Source organism: Pinus tabuliformis, chromosome 9 (genome assembly GCF_031772625.1).
Source record: "Pinus tabuliformis cultivar Carrire ecotype Pingquan chromosome 9, CPIR1, whole genome shotgun sequence".
Lineage (NCBI taxonomy): Eukaryota > Viridiplantae > Streptophyta > Pinopsida > Pinales > Pinaceae > Pinus > Pinus tabuliformis.
In genome coordinates, this window is record NC_142307.1 from 463,600,208 (window position 1) to 463,606,207 (window position 6,000).

The following is a 6,000-nucleotide window of genomic DNA, read 5'->3' on the forward strand; positions in this document are numbered from 1 at the left end:
AGGAAGTCAGGTTTGGGAGATGTTCTTTGATGGAGCATGTTCCATGGGAGACTGCAGAAGCTGGGGTGGTGCTAGTATCTCCAAAACAAGAAAGCATTCAGCTATCTTTTAAGCTGGTTTTTCAAGTCACAAACAATATAACAGAGTATGAGGCTTTGCTATTGGGCCTTAATGCAGCAAAAGGCAGAGGAATCAAGAATTTGAAGGTATTTGGAGATGCTGATTTGATCATTCAACAAGTAAATAAAACATTTTAAGAAAAGCACCCAAGTCTGAAAGCATACAGAGATGAGGTATGGAGAATCAGAGACTCTTTTGATTATTTCTGTATTTCATATATCCCTAGAGCCAAAAATCAGCTTGCTGATTCCCTTGCTGTGTTTGCTAGTCTATTTATTCCTCCCATGCTTACGAGACTAGTTTATGAAGTCCAAATGAAGTATAGACCATCCTTGCCTGACAATTTCCAGCATTGGAAAGTTTTTTATGATGATGATGAGATAAATAGGTTTCTACAGGTCATTGATGAGTTTTCTAAAATGAAAATTGACCAAGAGAATCAAGACTTGTTAGAAAACCCCCAATCCCAGCTTAGAAATAAAATTGGCAAAAATAGCATTGTCCAACTTCCTAGTAATCATATTCCAAAGGGTCTAATTCCTCTTGAAAGATTGTTTGACCAAAATGATGTGCCTTACAAGGATGCCCAAAAAGAATATCAATCTGCAGTCTGTAAACATGATATAGGAAGTCCAAGTCAGCCTAGATATATAAATCTATCTTCTCATCTGTCTGTTGACCAAAGTATCGAATACTGCAATTTAATGAGGCAATTTGCTGATGTGTTTGTCAGGGAGTATAGTGATTTGAAAACTTATGATAAGAAAATAATCCAACATAAAATCCCTCTGTAGAAAGACACCATTCCTTTCAAACAAAAGCTAAGACCAATAAATCATATGCTTCTTCCTCTAATTGAAAAAGAAATTAAAATATTACTGGCTTCCAAGATTATAGTCCCTCTTAGATATTCAAAATGGATAGCCAACCTAGTAGTGGTGAGGAAGAAAAGTGAAGAAATCAGACTGTGTATTGATTTTAGAAACCTAAACAAATGCTCTAAGAAAGACAACTATCCGCTACCAAAGATGGAGCATTTGCTGCAAAAGGTCTCAGGAGCCAAAGTAATGTCTTTCTTGGATGGTTTTTCAGGCTTTAATCAGATTGTTGTGCATCCAGATGATCAAGAAAAGACTACATTCACCACTCCTTGAGGCACATTTATGTATGCTAAGATGCCTTTTGGACTGATGAATGCTGGAGCCACCTTTCAGAGAGCTATGGACATAGCATTTGTGGGAGAGAAGGATAAATTTGTCCTTATTTACCTTGATGACATAACAGTATACTCCAGAAGCCATCAAAATCATTTGCAGCATTTGAAAAATGTGTTCTTGAAGTGCAGAAGATTTGGGATTTCAGTCAATCCTAAAAAGTCACAATTTTCTTTAGATGAAGGCAAGCTATTAGGATATGTTGTTTCTACTGTAGGTGTTCAAATTGACCCAGAAAGAGTCAAAGAAATACAGACTTTGTCTGTCCCGAGATCAAAGAAAGATATTCAGTCCTTTCTGGGCAAAATTAACTTTGCAAGGAGGTTTATCTTGAATTTTGCTGAATATGTGAAGCACATTACCTCCATGTTGAAGAAAGGGGCAGAAATCAAATGGACTGATATAGCAAGAAAATCATTTAATTCTATTAAAAAAGCTATTATGGAGGCTCCCACTTTAATAAGTCTAGATTACAGCAAGGAGTTCCATATATTTTCATTTGCCTCTAAAGACACCATTGCAGTAGTTTTATTGCAGGCAGATGAAGAAGTTTCAGAACATCCAGTAGCATTTTTCATCAAGAACTTGAGGGATGTTGAACTTAGGTATGATATTATTTAAAAACAGGCATATGCTCTTATTAAATCCTTGAAAGGTTTCAGAGTTTATATCTTGCATTCAAAGATAATTGCATATGTACCCTCTGCTGCAATAAAAGATGTCTTAACATAACCTGATGCTGATGGAAGAAGGGAAAAATGGATTGCAAAGGTGATAGAATTTAATATAGAATTGAAGCCCACCAAACTTGTCAGAGGTCAGGGTCTTGCCAGGTTGTTAGTTGAAGAAAATTGAAGATCTTTGGATACTGATTCCCTGTGCACAATTGCAGAAATTGGTCAGACAGATAAAGAAGAGGAAGCAGTTGAACCAGATAGAGAGCAGTTAGTGGCATAAAATATAGCTTCTTGTGATTGGTATTCAGCAATAGTTAATATCTTGCTAAAGCTAGAAATCCCTTCAGAACTTACTCAAAGTCAAGCCAGAACTATAAAGCTTAGGGTAGCAAAATTTTGCATTAATGAAAATCTGCTCTACTGGAGGGATCCATCTGGAGTGCTTTTGAGGTGTCTGGACAAAGAAAAGTCAATAGAAGTCATGCATCAGTTTCATTCCAGCGTGTGTGGAGGGCACCATTACTAGAAGACTACAACCCATAAAATCCTCAGAGCTAGGTACTATTGGCCCTCTTTAATTTCTTATGTATTTTCATTTGTCAAATCTTGTGACAGGTGCCAAATATTTGAAGGAAAACAACAGTTGAAGTCCCTGCCCCTAAAACCAATACGGGCAAAAGGACCTTTTCAACAGTGGGGCTTTCATTTCATTGGAGAAATCAATCCACATCCCAGTGGCCAGCATAGATGGATACTAGTAGCCATTGGTTATTTCACTAAGTGGATTGAATCAATTCCTACCAGAAAGGCTGATCATAATGTGGTCATAAAGTTTTTGACTGAGAATATCTTCATCAGATTTGGTTTTCCACGTAAATTAGTCACAGACAATGCAGCAGCCTTCAGGGCAAAGGAATTTGTGTAAATGTGTGATTCAATGGGTATTAAACTTGTTCATTCCGCCTCATACTATCCTCAAGGTAATGGTCTAGCAGAATCCTCTAATAAAAGCCTGATAAGGATAATTAATAAGCTATTAGAGGACAACAAAAATAATTGGGATTCAAATCTCAAGTATGCACTGTGGGTTGACAGAGTGACCATTAAAAAATCCATATGGAATTCTCCTTTCAAGTTGGTATATGGCACTGATGCTGTATTCCCAATTCAATTAACTCTCCTTGTGGCAAAATTCCTTCAAACAGAATAGAATGAAGAAGAAGACATGGCAAAGAGGATCACTGATTTAGCAGAGGTACATTAGATTAGAGAATAGCTGGTTGAAAAGGCTACAGCACATCAGAGAAAGATCAAGGAAGCCTTTGACAAGAAGGCAAAAACATATAATTTTCAGGTTGGTGACTTCGTTTTGAAGTGGGATGCACTAAAGGGAAAGAATGGCAATCATGGGAAATTTGATGATTTCTGGACAGGCCCTTTCATCATTTCACAGATTCAAGGGAACAACACCTTCATACTGAAAAGTATGGGAGGAGAGGTAGTTTTTGATGGCCCAGTTAATGGGAATTTTCTGAAAAATTATGCGATTTAAGGTCTTTGGGCCTTAAAGTTGTAAATATTTTATTTTATTAGTTTATTGTAAGCAAAATAGACTCCATGCCCAATGGAACACTAGGAATTTTGGCTAATTTATTTTCATCAGGAAGGCATTGATCTGCGGGTTCTTGAGACCTCACAGGGAGGATCTCATCCCCAGAAGGAGCCAGTGTTAGCTCTGCTACATGTTGTTGTTTTTCTAGGAGGAGGAATAAGCTTGGTCCTGGGTTACTGGCTCAGAGATAGTCTACAGTGGTTCTCCTCGCTTTCCCTTGTTCCCCGCTTACTTCCTTTCACCTTGCTATCCCTATTTCCCTTCCTAAACCCCTCCATTCCTTGCTTCCTTTTCATTCTCATTTCTCTCCCTTAACCCATCATTTCCTTTAAAATCCTTATAAATCTCATATTAATCCTTTTTCCCTCGGGCCCCGGGCACAAAGCTAAACCTACGAGTCCGTGGATTATATGACCACGTGCATATGAATAGTGTTATCGGTGAGGCCCTCCCCTGTCACATCAACCAAAACATGTGCTTTATACCTGAGCCCTCTGATCATTTCCCGTGGATATGACAGTATTCGCAGCTCCCGCCCCACAAACCTGCACGTACAATAGCCTGCAGGGAAAGTGGTTTCTCGCCGAACCCACCAGCCACGTGTCACCCATTGAATGTGCTCACGCCCCCGCATACGGAAACTGCCTGCCATCCTGAAGTGGTGCGTGGAAACCACTTTCCGCCATCCTGTATGACCCCTGCTTGTTAACATTTGCGTAGCTCCCGCTCCTTATAGTCATTTGATCATCCCCGCCGCGATCCGATGGCCCACATCTGCCTTCGCCTATTTTCCCCGATAGCTCCCTCTGATCCATTCTCCGCCATTCATCTGCAGGATCCGACGGTTGTGGTTTATTCCCGTCCCGCCCATGCATCCTCCATGTTTTCGTGCCTCTGACCTGTATCATAGTACACCCGAAGGAGGAAGGAGCCCATGATTCAATACTCTGCGCATTAAATCCTCAGCTACCACATTCAAAGAGAAACATGGTCGAGAAAGAAAGGACGATCCTCCAGCAGTTTAATGCCTACAACAGTTATTGAATTTATTCAAACAATACTCCACCTAATCAGGAAGGACAACAAAGTACCAGTGAATGTCAAATTGGTTTATTAAAACACACAGTTTTGCAGCAGAAAGCCATATTAGATAGTAAATGTGGTTAGTGGTCCATTATTACCCTTCCATGCATAGCATAGCAGACTTTTGTAAACAAACTCCATATATACCCAGAAAGAAGATGTAATGAGGGTTAATGAATGTTATTTTTTATGTAAATTTCAACTTCTGGAGACTGTAACTACTGTGATACCTGCAGATTATGGTCTTCATTTTCAGCTAATACAAGCTTATTTTGTTGTTAATTTCTCACTTTCCACTTCTTCTTTGTTCCAGGTTGTGCCTATTATGCATTTTTCATGTGCTTTTGATGTTTGGCATTAGAGGGGCTATCATTCCCCCTCTGTGTTAGGATCTAGTAAGTATTATTGAATGTGTATGCAGGTTTCTGTTATTTTAATGCCAGAGAGCTGTCATCCTGTCTGTGCATTAGGAGATAGATTTTTAGACCTCTTTACTGGTTGCAGCTGGCCATCACAGGGTCCTGTGCATCTGCTGGTGTGATTAGTATCCTCCATTTCCACTTAAATCCTCAAACTGTGAGTAATTGGTGGTCTAAAGCCTTGTAGTCTGGGAGTGTTCACCCATGTCTGGGGTTAAGGATAGTAGAAGTGGTTATCTCGCTTGAATATGCATCATTCCTTCCATTCAACCACCATTTTCCAACATTTTTTGTGAGTTTGTAATGTTCCCGAGCATCTCTGATATTGAACCTAGGAGGGTTTCTTGGGGTGATAACACGCACGATGCCATAGATCGAGTGACACGTAGCACTGGTGAAAAGTCAAAAATGCTCGTATCACACGGTTAACGTTCGGCCCAAAGGTTTATGCGATATGGGTGAGAGCCGTTGGATGTGGGGAGGTTGATCGAATGGTAGTTGGCAATGGGAATTGGCAGGGATTTAATGGGGGGACCCGATGATAATTAAAATGACTTTAATTACATCAGGGTAGATATGATTGGCGGAGGGGTTATTAATTAATCCAGGTGATTAATTAATCACTTTTTAATGCGTTAGGGGTTTGGCTCTTAATTAATCGCAATTCAAATAATTAATCCAACTGAGTTAACATTATTATAATTTATTTTTCAAACCATCGGGAGGGTATATTTACTTTTTTTGGGATTTTAATTAATTAATACAAGAAAGGGTTATTGTTTTTAGGAGTTAAATTATAATAAAAATTAAAAAATTAATATGAATATGGAAAGGAAAAAGCGCCAACTAAATGTTTCCGAAAATACATTTCATCA